Genomic DNA, 18,100 nt, shown 5'->3' on the forward strand with positions numbered 1-18,100 from the left:
CCTCACAGGAGAGGAAGCCAACCCCTTTGCCCAAGACCCCCTTGGCATCTGGACAGGAGAGAACCTTAGCTAGTCAGGTAGGCATGGCACCTCCAGGCCAGTACTCCCCCTAAGATGGGCTACTGTGAGGTGGACACAATTTTTCAGTAGTCATATTTGTGATTGCATGCTAAAGAATTCTGGGACAGGGTTATGCCACTTCCAACATGAAGTCGTATTATAGGGGGCATAGTGACCGCAAGGGTCAGTAGGCCATTGGCTACTAACCAACATTCCCCTAACACCCCTAAATTCAGAATCTAGGGGAGTCCCTAGCACCAGAGAAATAGATTTTGGTGGCCTAAAAACAAGAGAGAGGCCACCGAAGAAGCATCTAACCTGGTACCAACCCTGCCCGCCTGTCTGCATTTCTCGTCAAAAACTACGCTAAAGTCGACTTGCTCTGCAGCTGTTGACTCCAGAAAACTGAGAGGACTGCCTGCCATTGGTAACAACCCAAGACCTCCCATGAACAGCAGACCTGTTCTCCTGCATCATGCAGAGACTCCAAAGCAAAGACTCTGAGGCTTCCGGTGCCGCCAAAACCCAAAACCTGAAGCCACCACTGCGCCCGTCACCTCCGGGCCAATTTGAAGTGGACCACAGGGGTCAACAAGGTCTCCCAACCCTCCAGAGCTTGGTTCCATCATGGTTTCACCCCTTGTGGACTCCCCGACGTCGCCTGCAGCCTATGCTCGCAGGGCCCCATCAACCCCGACTGCTTCCGTTAGGAAAAGCCAACATCTAACGACACCTTTGCATCTGTCACCCCCGGGCCATTGAGAAGAGGAACCCAGGTGTCCCTACGTTCCCGAGCATCGCAAGACTTGAACCCCCCGTTGTTTCACCCCAACTGGCCTTCCAGCCCGAGCCTGCAGCCTCTTTTCACAGTGACCAATCTCCAAAGAAACCTATTGGGCTACCAATGCTGTTTTGCACCCTGCATCCCGCCGTCCTTGTGCTGCTGGTGGTGTACTGCTGGTGTTGCCTTGTACCTTGTCCATCTCTCACCTTAAATCTTGGAGATTGGCCTTGTAAGTCGCTGTACTATACCTGTTTGCAGAATTTGTTTATCCTTCCATAGGATAACATTGCAGAACTCAGAATTTGCAATGTCGAAATTTTTGATAGTGAAAAGAATTTATATTTAAAAATGTACTTACCTGAATGATTTTTCTCTGATGCCTAAAAATATATGAAGATACTTGCTATTTTAATAAATTGGTGTGGAGCTTCTTCTGTCGTGTGCGTCATTTATTGATCAATGTGTATATTTGCATATGTCTGGCACTCCTCTGTGTTAAGCGGAAGTGGAAGAGGTGTGGGACAGCGGCCAGGGTGCCTGACTCCAGACTATGGGGTTCACGATTCGATCCCCGGTGCCGGCGGCAGGTTAGCCCAGCACCATGTGACTCTGGGCAATAGCTTGCTTAATCTTCCCGAGGGCCCCCAGAGCCGGGACACCACTTCGGAGGTAGCTGTGCGCTTTACAAATACTGGTATTTCATTTCATTAAGCCTAAGACTGCTGGACAGTCACGGCTCCTAGTGGAAGTGCTGCAGGGCAGTGGGGCGGGATGGGGAGGGGCAGAGTGGGGGTTATTAAACGCCGGTATACGGCCGACCGGAGTTAAGTACATAAGTAAATAAACAAAACAAATTACATTGCATGCGCTGCAACGCAAATGGCGTTGCAGCACGAGCAATGTAATTTGTTTTATTTATTTATTTATGTACTTAACTCCGGTCGGCCGTATGCCAGAGTTTACTATACCCCACCCTTCCCCTCCCCCGCCCCACCGCCCCGCAGTACTCCCACTAGGAGCTGCGACTGCTGCTGGACCACACAACCCCCTAACAGAGCACTTTGGAATTGCATAGCAAGGCCCTGTCCACTTTTAAGGGAACCACTGTACACTTTAAAGAGCCAACTTCCTGCAGTAAGCAATACATATACAACAAAATGGGAGGAATGAAGTAAAATCCAATTAATAATAGTTTTGTAAGAATACATTTCCAACAAAAAGATGTTTGGGAATAGAAGTATCCGCTTAAGGATGTTCATGGAGGTTTTCACCATAAAATCTACCTCTGAGAGCTTGTTTCCCAATTCTCTTAAAATGTAACCTTTGGAAACTTCAGAAGCTTGTTAAGTTTTGAAAAATTTTGCATCTTGGAATACCATCAGTTGCGACCTGCGTTACCTGAGGAAATTATAATGGACATTTTCACAATAACAGCTACTTCTGAGAGCTTGTTTTCCAATTATTTTAAGATAAAATGGTAACATTTGGAAAAACTTCTGAAACTTGTAAAGTTTTGAAAATGTGTGTGTCTTTGAATACCATCAGTGGTGACCCGCGTCACGTGGGGAAATTATAATGTGGGACTGTAAAGAATGGTGCACGTTGTGCCCCACTTTTTAGTTCTGATGCATTTTGGCTGACCAAATTGACCAAAATATTTACCAGGAAACCATGCAGTAACGTACATGAGGGATTCACAACAGAAAACATCCAATTCTGCATGGAATTTCCTATTTCCTAGAGGAAAATTGTGGTGTTGGTATTTACCCGGGGAGGTAAGCACGGCCATTTGCTATCCTAGATTGCATCCCTAAAACCAACATAAAGTCTTCAAAGCTTTCCTACAAATGTTCTGTGGAGAGGAGTTCAGAAGCCTTGCTGAAATCCAAGTACCACGCATCCATTGTTTTTCCTTTATCTTAGGCAAATTTGACAAGTCCAGTTTTTTGAGGCCCACATTCCTCCTTGTTGAACTTATGCTGCTGTGCATCCTACATCCGAGGTTTTACTAACTCTCCCAAACCTGTCTTGCATACATTTTCCCATTACATTCTTCATCAGAGCGGCCATGATCACAGGTCTAACTGCTCACCTTCTCTAAGTGTTCACCTTTTGTGAAGCTGAGCTACATCTGCACCTATCCAGTTGGCCCACACCACACTGATCTCCAAGGAGTGACTAGATACGTTTCTCAGTTCATCATGTGAGAGTCCGCGCAACTCACTCTCATGGGAGTGGCCCCATAATCTCAATTACTTTTTGCAGTTCTGTGATACAATTGTTGACATATACAAGTATTTTATTCTTTGTGAATACTTCAACAAGCATTTGTTCACTAATGCAGCATTTTTATTTGCCTTTTAGTTCACTTGCCGTCTCCTTTCGTCAACTTTAACATTCCATCCTTCGGCTCCCTCCTATTTGAAAACATTTATCAAATATGTTTTTCTCTATGTGTGGTATTCTTTCTTTAGCCTGTCACCCATCTGTCACTCATTTACGAACCTCATGCACCGACAAATGCACTTCACAGTCTTTTCTAGCTCTAAACCCTTTTACTTCTTAAAAGCCAGTCTTTTGGCTCCTACTACTGGTATAACATCCTCTGAGAAATGTCAAGTTTTCTTTTTACATTTCTTATTCGCTCACATTTCCCAGGCTATTCCTTTCACTTCTGTCTTTTAAAAGCCACAGTGTGGACTGCTTTCCAAAACATTAAGCAAAAAGTCATAGTGTTTCTCATGTTTCCATGTGAAGAAATCCACATAACCTCATTTCCGAGTGTTGAAACAGAGGTATTTTGAAAGCTCCTATCTCTGTTTTTTTAATGTTTTACTCACTATTAAAGAAAACCTTAGAAATGAGCCAACTTGTTGATGCAGCACAGCTTGCAAATGCTAACTTGTCGCCCCAGAAAGTGCCTGAGGGCTTTCTAAGCTATGTTGGTGGCACAGTAGTGAGCATGTGCGGTCTGGTCTTCTACTCTCAACAGCCTACACTGATGTATGCTCTTGATAATATGTTCTGATTGCAGATAGAAGTAGCGTTATAAAGGAATTCTACTCTAACCATATTGTATCTGTTGAGTGCATGCTTGTCAAGTCAATACTAAGGACCCTATTACGATGTTGGGTGGAGTTTTCTCATTCTTCCGACGTCGTTTCAGCCATGGAACCGGCCGAGACCCGGTCGGCGATCCCGACCGACTAATTGGGATACGACCGAACACTTTTCATTCACATATCCATACTTTACAACGGGAGCATGTATTCCAGCCAGAATGCATGTTCCCATTCTAAAATAGGAGGTGCAGTTCATCCCTGCACGCAGTGGCAGGCACCTAAACGTGCCTACCACAGGATGAAGGGATCAACAGGAGAGCACCATAGGACTGGAGGCCGTGCACCCAAGGGGGCCCTGCTGGGGGCCCCCAAAGTTGAGTACCAACAGCCTTTTTGTGTCGGAAAGGCCGGCACAGAAAGGCTGTCACAACCCGACATCGTAATCCTTAGGGCGGAAAGAGCCACCCTAGGGATTACTGGCCGTATGCCAACTGGCTGACGGGCTCTCTGAGCCAATTGGAAGGCAGTTAGAATGACGGATTGGATTCCTTTCCAACTGCTTCTAACCGGCATATTACGATGCAGTGGGAAAGGCTCCGACCGATGGTAATTTCACGGATGTATGACGTTACAACGCACACTTTTACAATGCATGCACTTACAACGCATTTTTTACAACGCATAATCCATTACAACGCATGACATTACAACGCATGACACTACAACGCATTTTTAAAAAATACCTTTACAACGCATTTCCATTACAACGCATACTACCTTTACAACGCATACCATTACAACGCATAATATTAAATTACATTTAAGGTAAGTATTAGATAGTATAGGGGTAAAAGTTACTTTTCCAACTCCAGGGGGTGCAACAGTAGGGTAAGTGTTGGATAGTATAGGGGTAAAAATTACTATTCTAACTCCAGGGGGTGCAACAGTAGGGTAAGTGTTGGATAGTATAGGGGTAAAAATTACTATTCTAACTCCAGAGGGTGCAACAGTAGGGTAAGTGTTGGATAGTATAGGGGTAAAAATTACTATTCTAACTCCAGGGGGTGCAACAGTAGGGTAAGTGTTGGATAGTATAGGGGTAAAAATTACTATTCTAACTCCAGGGGGTGCAACAGTAGGGTAAGTGTTGGATAGTATAGGGGTAAAAATTACTATTCTAACTCCAGGGGGTGCAACAGTAGGGTAAGTGTTGGATAGTATAGGGGTAAAAATTACTATTCTAACTCCAGGGGGTGCAACAGTAGGGTAAGTGTTGGATAGTATAGGGGTAAACATTACTATTCTAACTCCAGGGGGTGCATCAGTAGGGTAAGTGTTGGATAGTATAGGGGTAAAAATTACTCTTCTAACTCCAGGGGGTGCATCAGTAGGGTAAGTGTTGGATAGTATAGGTGTAAAAATTACTATTCTAACTCCAGGGGGTGCAATAGTAGGGTAAGTGTTGGATAGTGTAGTGTAATATTATGCGTTGTAATGGTATGCGTTGTAATGGTAGTATGCGTTGTAATGGAATGCGTTGTAAAGGTAGTTTTTAAAAATGCGTTGTAGTGTCATGCGTTGTAATGTCATGCGTTGTAATGGATTATGCGTTGTAAAAAATGCGTTGTAAAGGTTGTGCGTTGTAAAAGTTGCGTTGTAAAGGTTGTTCCCCTAATTTCACAGTCTAGAGCAAACATCAATGTAAGTGCATACCCCTCATCTCTCTTCATAATGTCTCTCTGGTAACATCTTTAGAAGTGAATTTTGGGGGGTGGGTTCACATATTGGGCCACTCATAAAACTAGAGGCACCACTTACAAAGCACAATCGTAAAGTAAGTGTGTGTATATATATATATATATTTTTTTTTTTACCTAATGGCGGTCGCCAGTAGGTAGGTATACCTAGAATGTAGTTTCCATAGAAGGAGTGTTTTTTCATTTGCCAATAACTTTGGTGGCATTTGACGGATCCTCACAAAATTTTCAAAACTCGTTTGCCACTCACTTCAGGTGCTATCTTGAAAAGTTTGGGGTGATCCATCAAGTGGGAGCCAAGAAAAAGGGGGGGGTTCCAAAATGTGTTTTTCCCAACTTAATTTCTGTAGGACCTTTAGACACGGCTACAACCTGAACTGCTGAACGGAATTAGACCAATTTTGGCAGAAAGGTAGCAGTTGGTCCAAAAAGCGACCTTTTTGTAAAATGGTGTAAATCCATTCAGTAGTTGCAGAATCATTTAAAACAAATTCCAGTTCTATGTATAGGGACTCGGAAGATCCAAAACCCCTCCCGATCTCATGCTGAGATCTGAGTTGCTGCCAAAACGTCAAACGAGGAAGTGTTGGTAGCCATCTTGTGGCTCGGCTAGAACTGAATCGCAGAAAAAGTTTTTATCAAAAGAAAAGGGGGCAGGGTAGAGACACCCTAACCCCCTAGGCCTCTTGAGGAGGGTGCCACAGGGATCCTGCAGCGTCAAAAAAGCATTTTGTGTAAAATCTTTCAGCAGGAGTCACACTGGATCTGTGAATGCGTGAAAACATTTAAAAACAGAAGCACGGTTTCCTGCGCTTCTGTAATCTGGAGCCCCCAGGTGGACCAGGTCCCATGGGCATGTAGAATATATTGAGGAGTAAGGGCGCACAGGACACCCCTCCTATGGCTCATAAAGACCCAGGGACCGCCTCCTCCCCAGGGCATTGTGCATATTTTATGTGAGGTTGCCTGTTGGACAACCCCCATCCCCAGAGCAAATGTTGATTTAATGCGGGGGCCCAGACAGTCCTCCGCAGCCCCGGGGAATGCAACCTCCCCAGGGCCACTTGTGAAATTAATGCTGGGGGTCCACATGGCCCCACCACTGCCCAGGCACTGCCACTTCTCTGGGGCTACAGTTAAAGAATGCATGGGACTTTGGGGCACCACTGCTGCCCTGGGGAACGCCACCTCCCCGGAGCAGATCTAGAAATTTAAAGTAGTGGGCCGTGCAGCCCCTCGCAGCCCTGGGGATGACCACATCCCTGGGGCTGTCTTGTGGAATGGAGGGGGGCTGCACAGTCCCCCTCCTAGAGCCATAGATGGCCCTGGGGACTGCCATCCCCAAGGGCCGGCTCCTGCTATGTGCCAGGGTGCACACCCCTTGGACTTAGCTGTTTGATATGGCCTGAAGTGAGCTTTACCTCTCCTGCCAAGCCAAAGCAAACTGTGCTCAACTTTCAGCAAGAGAGGGCATGTTGCTCTCGCTTGCTGAAAACGCAGTACAATTGCTTTGACAGGGAGTGAGCTGCATGTTCAGCAGCTCACACTGTGTCAAAGAAATGCACGCTCCTGCAGTAGGTGGGGAGCTGGCAGGGACTGCAGGGGTCTCTAGGCTCCCTCTGCAGTCCCCAACACTGAAAATTGGCTGCCCTGGGTGGGACCAGGGCACCCACACTAGATGCTGGACCGGGGGGTGAAGTCCCCTTGGCTGCAGAGGGTCCCTGGGGGTCAACAAGCGGGATTGCTGAGAGGTCTTCGGAGGCCAAGCCCCCTTTCTCCACTGCTCATCAAAGGACCTCATGGCACACTGCTGGTTGAGGGATTAAGTCCTCTTAGATGCTGAGGGTTCTTGGGGGCCCAGAAACCCTCCTGTTACCTCCAGTAAGTCCGACAATGCAGAATTCCTGAGAGCTGCTCGAAGGCCACTTTCCTTTGCTCCAACACTCTGCAATTGTGGCTGCTAGTTAAAAAACCATAGTAATTTACTTAAAAAACCAAACGTTAGAACAATGTTATAGTTAGGCTCAGATTTCACTCGTACAAAACCAGTGAAATTCAGCAGTTAGAGTTACCTGAACTAACTATGGCTTACACCCCCTCAATCCAATGCTTATGATCTCACATATTACATCACACAATACTTAGTTACATCACTGAGGACATCACTACTGACATCTCAAATTCCATCACTGATCACATCATCCACAGAGCTACTCATACCCTCATACCCACATACAAACTCTCGTACGACCACTCACACACCCACGCAACCACTAACATACCCATTCACAGACCCATACCAGTACTCACACATCCACTCACTCCTCCATAGAGGCACTCATACACCCCACTCGTACAGCCACTCACACAACCATTCACTCACCCATACTGCCACTCATACAACCAGTCACTCACACATACAGCCAGTCTCATACCCACTCACTAACCCATACAGTTACTCACACACCCACTTATTTACCTACACAGTCACTGATACAACCACTCATTCACCCATACAGCAGCTCAACACAGCCACTTACTTACTCATACAAGCACTTCCACACTCACTCACACTCCCACACAACTACTTACATACCCATTCACACATCCACACAAGCACTCACACATCTGCTCACTCACCCATATAGCCATTCACACAGACACTCACTCTCTAATATAGCCACTCACATACCAACTCGCTTAACCAAACAACCTCACTTACTCACCCATACAGCCACTTACACACCCAGTCACTCACTCATACACCCATGCAGATACCCACTCACTCACCCATACAGTCACTTACACACCCTCTTACCCACCCATAGTCACTCACACCACCACTCAGTCACTCAGACAGCCACTGACTCACCCACTCACCAATACAAGCACTCACATAGCAACTCGCTCACCCACACAGATACTCACACACCCACTTATTTACCCATACAGCCACTCACATGCCCATACACACAAAGATACATACAGTCACACAGCCACTCACATTATATGTTAGAAGCAGTGTCACTCAGTACTAATGCACTTAGTACACTAATTTAAATTTTGTAGTAGGTAAGAACAATCAAACTCTTGGAAAACACACTCACTGGATGATGTCATTCATGATGTCATCAGTGATGTCATTTGAGATGTCATCAGTGATGTCACTAACCATGTCAGGAGTAATATGTGAGGTCATAAGCAGTGCAGTACGGGCATAAGTTATTGTTTGCTCAGGTAACTATAACTGCTGAATGTTACTGGTTTTGTATGAGTGAAATCTGAGCCTAACTATGGCATCCCTGTAGCCTTTGTTTTTTTAGTGAATATATACATAAATATATATTACACAGTGGTGGTCATCACTCGGTAGTTATAGTTAGGGTCATGTTTACATGGGTAATGCATATTTTGTGTTTCTAATAACTTTGACGCTGTTTGACGAATCTCATTGAAACGTTCCAAAAAAGCACTACTTTTTGATTAGTTTGCGCATTGACAATTTCGGGGGCATGAAAAAAGGGGGATCCTAAAACGTGTTTTCCTCATTCATTATCCCATAGGAAATTTAGACACAGCTAAAGCCTAAACCGCTGAATGGATTTACACCAAATTTGGCAGAAAACTAGATCTTAGTCCAGAAAGAGTGCTTTTTGTGTTTTTGTGTAAATTTACTCTGAAGTTTCTGAGCAATTAATCCTAAATAACGGTGTATATCTAGGGATGCAGAGCCTCTGCGGGTCCCAACAAATTTCAAGCTGAGATCTGATTGTCTGCCACCACCTCAATCAGGAAGTGGTGGCAGCCTCCTAGGTCTCGGGACTCAGTCCTGCTCCTGAAAAAAAGTTTTAAAAAAGACAAAGGGGCAGGGTAGGGATACCTTGACCCCTTAGGCCTGGTGGTGGGCTCCCAGAGTGACCCACATGGGGCAAAAAATGTTTTGTTATGTTTTTTAATTGCAGCAATTCAGCAGCAAAACAAAAAAAAGCACAGGCTCCAGTGCTTGTTTTTTAAAACAATCCCGGGGTGGCCAGGGCCCTGGGGGGATGAAGGGCATATTTTTTTAGGGGAGGGAGCATGCATGGCCTCCCATTGCAGGCCTATTTTGGTCCCAGGGTCCCCATCCCTAGGGGCCCGACAGCCTATTTAGTGGGAGGGGGACACACAGCCCCAACAACTCTTGCCGATTTTTACCCTGGAGACCCCATCCCTCGGGCCTGTTGTCTTTTTCAGGGGGAGGGCTCATGCGGTCCCTCCAACCAGGCTACTTTCAGCCCCAGGAATCCCATTTCTTGGGGCACAACTTCTTTTTGAGGGGGGTTAGCATGCAGCACCCTTCCCCGGGCTGCTTTCAATCTTGGGGACCCTATCCCCCTGAGCCAAATGTGTTTTGCTTAAGGGGAGAGGAGCCAACAAGGCCTCTTTCCCGAGACTCTAAAGGCCCTGCGGATTCCAACCCCCGGTTCTGCTAAACTTTTGAAACAGGAGGTGGGCTACCATTTTCCCTACCCGCACCGCCAGGAAGACCTGTTTTTGCTCCCACTTGGCAGGAGCATTTTCAAAATTCCTGCCACATGGTAAAAAACACACAGTCTGCTCTCAGCCAGTGGGAGCTTTCAAAATGCTCTTGCTGGCTGGGAGCAGACTTCTGACTTCTAACCTGTTACCCTGCCCACACTGATGGGGAAGAGAAACAGATCAAAATATTGCTCCTACACGTAGGGAGCAGCATTAGTAGCTGCTCCTTGCAAGTAGGAGCAATACCAGCTCCCGCTCCATGCAGAGAGCCAAGGGAGATGTGGGGCTCCCCCACTGTCCAACAAGTATATGGTGGCTGCCCTAGGGGTGAGTGCTTGCAATGTTCAACACTCCGTCCATCGTCCCCTTTGGTTTTACTTTGTTCGCCCTAAGTTGGCAGGGTATGCCCAGACGTGGGTCCCTCGCTAACTTTGCCACTGGATTCAAGCTAGCCTGGCTGATGAGCCAGAAACCGGTCCGAGGATGCTTGTTTTCGGTCCAGGGAAGACATGGGTTGGCAGTTCGGGCTGGACTGTTCCCATGAGGCACAGGGTCAGACTGATTTCCATATGGCCATGTCTGAACTGGGGTGGCGGAGTGAGTTAAAGAATGATGATGGATTAAACCTAGATCAATTGACCGAGGGTGAGTGCTTGCAATGTTTAACACTCCTTCCATCGTTCCCTTTGGTTTTGCTTTGTTTGCCCTAACTTGGCAGGGTATGCCCAGACGTGGGTCCCTTGCTCACTTTGCCACTGGATTCAAGCTAGCCTGGCTGATGATGGCTGATTAGCCAGAAACCAGTCCCAGGATGCTTGTTTCTGGTCCAGGGAAGACATGGCTTGGCAGTTTGGGCTGGACTGTTCCCATGAGGCACAGGGTCAGACCGATTTGCATATGGCCATGTCTGAACTGGGGTGGCAGAGTGAACTAAAGAATGATGATGGATTAAACCCAGATCAGTTGACTGCAGGTGAGTGCTTGCAATGTTCAACACTCCGTCCATCGCCCCCTTTGATTTTGCTTTGTTCGCCCTAAGTTGGCAGGGTATGCCCAGACGTGGGTCTCTTGCTCACTTTGCCACTGGATTCATGCTAGCCTGGCAGATGATGGCTGATTAGCCAGAAACCGGTCCCAGGATGCTAGTTTGCGGTCCAGGGAAGACATTGCTTGGCAGTTTGGGCTGGACTGTTTCCATGAGGCACAGGGTCAGACTGATTTGCATATGGTCATGTCTGAACTGGGGTGGCGGAGTGGGCTAAAGAATGATGATGGATTAAACCCAGATCAGTTGACTGGGGGTGAGTGCTTGCAATATTCAACACTCCGTCCATCGTCCCCTTTAGTTTTGCTTTGTTCGCCCTAAGTTGGCAGGGTATGCCCAGACGTGGGTCCCTTGCTCACTTTGCAACTGGATTCAAGCTAGCCTGGCTGATGACGGCTGATTAGCCAGAATCCGGTCCCAAGATGCTTGTTTCTGGTCCAGGGAAGATATGGCTTGGCAGTTCGGGCTGGACTGTTCCCATGAGGCACAGGGTCAGACTGATTTGCATGTGGCCATGTCTGAACTGGGGTGGCGGAGTGAGCTAAAGAATGATGATGGATTAAACCCAGATCAGTTGACTGGGGGTGAGGGCTTGCAATGTTCAACACTCCGTCCATCGTCCCCTTTGGTTTTGCTTTGTTCACCCTAAGTTGGCTGGGTTTGCCCAGACGTGGGTCCCTTGCTCACTTTGCCACTGGATTCAAGCTAACCTGGCTGATGATGGCTGATTAGCCAGAACCCGGTCCCAGGATGCTTGTTTCCGGTCCAGGGAAGACATGGCTTGGCAATTTGGGCTGGACTGTTTCCATGAGGCACAGGGTCACACTGATTTGCATATGGCCATGTCTGAACTGGGGTGGCGGAGTGAGCTAAAGAGTGATGATGGATTAAACCCAGATCAGTTGACTGGGGGTGAGTGCTTGCAATTTTCAACACTCTGTCCATCGTCCCCTTTGGTTTTGTTCACCCTAAGTTGGCAGAGTATGCCCAGACGTGGGTCCCTTGCTCACTTTGTCACTGGATTCAAGCTAGCCTGGCTGATGACGGCTGATTAGCCAGAAACCGGTCCCAGGATGCTTGTTTACGGTCCAGGGAAGACATGGCTTGACAGTTCGGGCTGGACAGTTTCCATGAGGCACAGGGTCAGACCGATTTGCATATGGCCATGTCTGAACTGGGGTGGCGGAGTGAGCTATAGCATGATGATGATTAAACCCAGATCAGTTGACTGGGGGTGAGTGCTTGCAATGTTCAACACTCTGTCCATCGTCCCCATTGGTTTTGCTTTGTTTGCCCTAAGTTGGCAGGGTATCCCAGACGTGGGTCTCTTGCTCACTTTGCCACTGGATTAAAGCTAGCCTGGCAGATGACGGCTGATTAGCCAGAAACCGGTCCCAGGATGCTTGTTTCCGGCCCAGGGAAGACATGGCTTGGCAATTTGGGCTGGACTGTTTCCATGAGGCACAGGGTCAGACGGATTTGCATATGGCCATGTCTGGACTGGGGTGGCGCAGTGGGATAAAGAATGATGATAGATTAAACCCAGATCCGTTGACTGGGGGTGAGTGCTTGCAATGTTCAACACTGTCCAGCTTCCCCTTTAGTTTTGCTTTGTTCGCCCTAATTTGGCTGGGTTTGCCCAGACATGAGTCCCTTGCTCACTTTACCACTGCATTCAAGCTAGCCTGGCAGATGACGGCTGATTAGCCAGAAACCGGTCCCAGGATGCTTGTTTCCGGTCCAGGGAAGACATGGCTTGGCAGTTCGGGCTGGACTGTTCCCATGAGGCACATGGTCAAACTGATTTGCATATGGCCATGTCTTCACTGGGTTGGCGGAGTGAGCTAAATAATGATGATGGATTAAACCCAGATCAGTTGACTGGGGTGAGTGCTTGCAATGTTCAACACTCCGTCCATCGTCCCCTTTGGTTTTGCTTTGTTCGCCCTAAGTTGGCAGGGTATGCCCAGACATAGGTCCCTTGCTCACTTTGCCACTGGATTCAAGCTAGGCTGTCTGCTGATGGCTGATTAGCCAGAAACAGGTCCCAGGATGCTTGTTTCTGGTCCAGGGAAGACATGGCTTGGCAGTTCTGGCTGGACTGTTCCCATGAGGCACAGGGTCAAACTGATTTGCAAATGGCCATGCCTGAATTAGGGTGGCGGAGTGAGCTAAATAAGGATGATGGATTAAACCCAGATCAGTTGATTGGGGGTGAGTGCTTGCAATGTTCAACACACTGTCCATCTTCCCCTTTGGTTTTGCTTTGTCTGCCCTAATTTGCCTGGGTTTGCCCAGACATGGGTCCCTTGCTCACTTTGCCACTGGATTCAAGCTAGCCTGGCAGATGACGGCTGATTAGCCAGAAACCGGTCCTAGGATGCTTGTTTCTGGTCCAGGGAAGACATGGCTTGGCAGTTCGGGCTGAACTGTTCCCATGAGGCACAGGGCCAAACTGATTTGCATATGGCCATGTCTGAACTGGGGTGGCGGAGTGAGCTAAAGAATGATGATGGATTAAACCCAGATCATTTGACTGGGGGTGAGTGCTTGCAATGTTCAACACTCTGTCCATCGTCCCCTTTGGTTTTGTTAAGTGGGCCTCAGGGCACACACGTTCAAGTAGTGAGGGCCCAGGGAATGGATTCCCTGGGGCTGATAACGGCTCAGGGAGGGTTTGGAGTGCCCCCCTCCACTTTATTTTTATTTGTGACCCTGGTGGATGGGGTCCACAGGTCATTATAAGGCTCGGGGAGGGGGACCACATGCCCCCCCTTTCCTTTAATTTTTTTTCAAACCAGCCTTGGGCGACGGAGACCCAAGGGCCTAACAAGGCTCAGGGAGGACCACCACATGAATGGCACTTTCCTAATCCTATGCTTAAAACATTGCTAGAAAACAGACATTTGAAGTGAGCAGATTCAGAGTATCACTAGTGTTGTAGTGTGATCTATACAGCTGCTGCCCTCAACCTTAACTTGGGAACTACCCAGAGTTATCTGCTTCCTTTTTTGCATAATTTATGCAGCACTCCATGACTAGATGGGTATACTTTTGACTTATTCTGGGTGCTCCCTTGTGTCTGGACAAAGCTAAGCCTCTCTGAAGAGCTGTAATGACAGCAAAACACATGTCAGGGGTTGCTTTTATTCATTACGGGTTGGCTTGGATGGTATTTTACCAATCCAAAGCTGTAATACTATGCCTGGAGTGGTAAAAGGCTTTTGTCATTTTACAGCTCAGTGTGGATAGCACTGTGAAAATCCTATGCTTTAAGAATTTGCTGTAGAAATGCAAAAATACTTTGTCCGTTTCCAGCTCGGCATGTATGGCACTGTGCTAATCCTATGCTTAAGAACTTTGTAGAAAAGGAGACACTTGAGGTGAGCAGATTCAGAGTGTCACGGGTATTGTAGGGTGCTCTAAACAGAAGCTGTTGAATACCTTAACTTGGAAACTACCAAGAGTTCTCTGCTTCCTATTTTGCATAATTTATGTGGCACTCGAAGCCTGAAAGGGTATTCTTTTGATACCTCTCCCTCTCTGTGTGTATATATATATATATATTATCTACTGGCAGTCGCCAGTAGATAGTTATAGTTAGGACCGAGTTTCCATAGGAAATCTGAAAATTCTATTTTGAATAACTTTGGCGCCGGTTGACAAATCCTCGCGAAATTTTCAAAACTAATGGGGCGCTCCGTTCAGCTCCTACCCTGAAAGTCTCGGGGTGATTCGTCAAGCGGGGGCCGAGAAAAAAGGGGGGTCCCAAAACGCGTTTTCCCCATGCATTTTTCCATAGGACCTTTAGTCGAAGGTACAGCCCGAACGGCTGAACAGAATTACTTGAAATTTGGCAGAGAGGTAGTCCTCAGGTCAGGGAAGTGCCTTTTGCAGGTCTGGTGTCAATCTGTTCAGTAGTTCCTGAGAAAATAGCATTTAAAAGCATATAAATATCTATAAGCGCGCACCGTGCGAGCACCCTAACGTGCGCAAGCGTAATTCTGATTGGTGGTTACATGTTAGTCAACGTTCGAATCGGTCGAAATCAGGAAGTGTCGGCCGCCATTTTGTTTGTTTTCAGTGCGAGAGTGAAAAAGGAAGGTGGCGAACGTGAAAAGGGGGCAGGGTAGAGAGTTCCTGACCCCCTAGCCTTTGTCAGGGGGTCTCTGAAGGACCCCGAAGGCAGAACATTTTTTTTTTTTTTTAAATCGCAGTGGTGCGCGCATTTAAAAAAACGTACAAATTCACTGAAAAAAACATAGGTTTCACACACGTTATAGTTAGGAATTAGCATTTAAAAAACCTTGCAAATTCACTTAAAAAAACCATAGGTTTCACACATGTTATAGTTAGGTGGATATTTCACTCGTAAAAAACCAATGAAATTCCCCTGTTATAGTTAGTTCAGATAACTATATCTCGCGCGACCGCCACTCTATCACAAGGATGATGTCATGAGTGATGTCATCAGTGATGCCACTGACCATGTCATGAGTGATGTAATATGTGACGTCATGAGTAGTGGATTGCGGGCGCGCGAGTCATAGTTATCTGAACTAACTATAACGGGGGAATTTCATTGGTTTTTTACGAGTGAAATATCCACCTAACTATAACATGTGTGAAACCTATGGTTTTTTAAGGGAAAATATATATATATATATATATATATATATATATATATATATATATATATATATATATATATATATATATATTTACATATTTGCATATTTACTGAAAAACCCAAATGTTAAAGTAATGTTTTAGTAAGGTGTGATAAAAAAAATCTGGTTTTGTGTATTTTTTCAAAACTTTAGAAATTCACTGATAAAAAAATCAAAGGTTAAAGTAACCTTATAGTTAGGTGAATATTTCATTGACGACATTATGTTTTGAATTTTAAAAAAACACCATTTATAGTTAGACCTCACATATTACATCACCCATGACATGTTTTATGACATTATCTATATATGAGCACCAAAACCCATATTGGTTTTGGTGCTCATATATTTTGGTGCGTCTTAGCAGAGGTCAACTTTTGCACACCATTATAATGAGGTCCAAAAAGGTATCATAGATCCAATGGCATGCTGTGCATCAACATTTGTGCAAAGCATGTATGGTGGACCACGGGAATTACCAGTCATCACTATTGTTAAGGAATACACTGGAATTGAAACGTTCATTCTCTTTTCATGGGATGCTAATTAGTGCGCTTAGTGCTCTCAAGATCATTCTTCCCCAGAAGGCTTTAGCAGAATTGGGCACCATGACTATGTCATGTCTCCATCTATTTTTAAATGTTTGCAACGTAAATTACTAAATTGCATCGAATTTAACATATATATTGCTCTCTTGACAAGTTTTTGAAATGTGGGCTTGGCTTTGAACTCAGTTCTGTGTGTGAGTGACAGATCGAAAGTCAGGAGGAAAATAGTGATTGACACTTTGAGTTATATAGGGGTCGCCAATTGCTTCCTTACTCATCCAAGAGTGTTAACATTTCAGCACAACTTCGAAACAAGATACAAAAGCAAAGCACAGTTTAAATTATCACCAAACAAAAAGAGCTCAAAATACTGGGTTTGAATTGCATTACATCCATTGGTAAGGTGGTAAACTGTCAGCTTACCGTACAGGTCAACTTAAAGTAGCATTATTCTAATCAATAAAAAGAAAAACATGACAAAATATGGAAAATTCTCATTCATAGGCAAACCAGACTCAGTTTGACTGCACACTAGGCATTGCAACAGAGAACACGTCTGCCCCCTTGGTAGGTGGAGAGACCCAGGGGCATATTTACAAGGGCCATATCTCCGCTTTTTTGGCTTTTAACCCCTTCCCTGCTCATGACGGAACCGTTCCGTCATGAGCCACGGTTGTCGTGTGCTCATGACGGAACGGTTCCGTCATGACAATCCTGCCGGCGGCCGCTCCGCCTGCGCGGCGCTGTTTCCCCGCCTGTGCGGGGCGACAACGCAAATGGGCGGAGTCATGACGGAACCGTTCCGTCATGAGCACAGCTCAACTGTGGCTCATGACGGAGCGGCTCCGTCATGAGCACAGGCCCGCCGCGCTGCCCCCCTGCCCCCCCCAGCGCTGCAGCGGAATGTCCGCAGCAGCGAAGGGGTTAAAGCCAAAAAAGCGGAGATACAAATATCGCCCTATTTACAAGAGGGTGATAACATGCATTAGCGCATGTTAGCACACTTTACCCGATGCCTCCCTTTGCATCTCTAATGAGATGCAAATTGGGGGTCACTGGGCAGTACAACCTTGTAAATATCACTGATGTACACTTCACAATATTTACAAGGCTGCCCACGCATTTTAGCAGACGTTAGCTTTTGGAGAAAACAGCTGTTTTCTCCAAAAACTAACGTCTGCTAAAATGCAGACTTAGCTATACTTACCATTGGGGGTGGATTATGCTGATACGACCACAGGGTCGTACCAGCAAGGTTATCGCCGTTTTCCATGGAGCATCGCTGGAAAACCAGCGATGTTCCATGGAAAACATCGTCATCATTGGGAAATTATCGCCATTGCGCTATGTATTGTTAATACAACGCTAGCATGGCAATAATTTCCTGCGATAGCCAGCGAGAACATTTTTCTCGCTAAGAGCGGCCAGCGATAATTATCGCTGCCGCTTGTTAATATTCCCCTCAGTGCTTAATTTGCACACAAAAAAAGAAGTGGCGGGGCTCTCGTCAGGCGGCCATTGCAACTTGTACCACATGTTGCCCCTGCCAGCGTCGCCAATGATAGTAACAACATAAGTACTAACATTCGCACTCCTACAAGTGTGACCGTCCAGGCTATTTTAGGCCCCTATAGCTATAAGAATTGCTTGGGTGGC

General features: G+C 46.3%; 1 protein-coding gene across 1 annotated transcript in view; it reads right to left on the reverse strand.

Annotated features, from left to right (window-relative positions):
* Positions 1–18,100, reverse strand: part of PTPRQ (protein tyrosine phosphatase receptor type Q) — a 1,724,016-nt gene that overhangs the window by 442,356 nt on the left and 1,263,560 nt on the right. The gene's annotated exons all lie outside the window — the stretch shown is intronic.

The sequence above is a fragment of the Triturus cristatus genome, chromosome 4_1 (assembly GCF_964204655.1).
Source record: "Triturus cristatus chromosome 4_1, aTriCri1.1, whole genome shotgun sequence".
Classification (NCBI taxonomy): domain Eukaryota; kingdom Metazoa; phylum Chordata; class Amphibia; order Caudata; family Salamandridae; genus Triturus; species Triturus cristatus.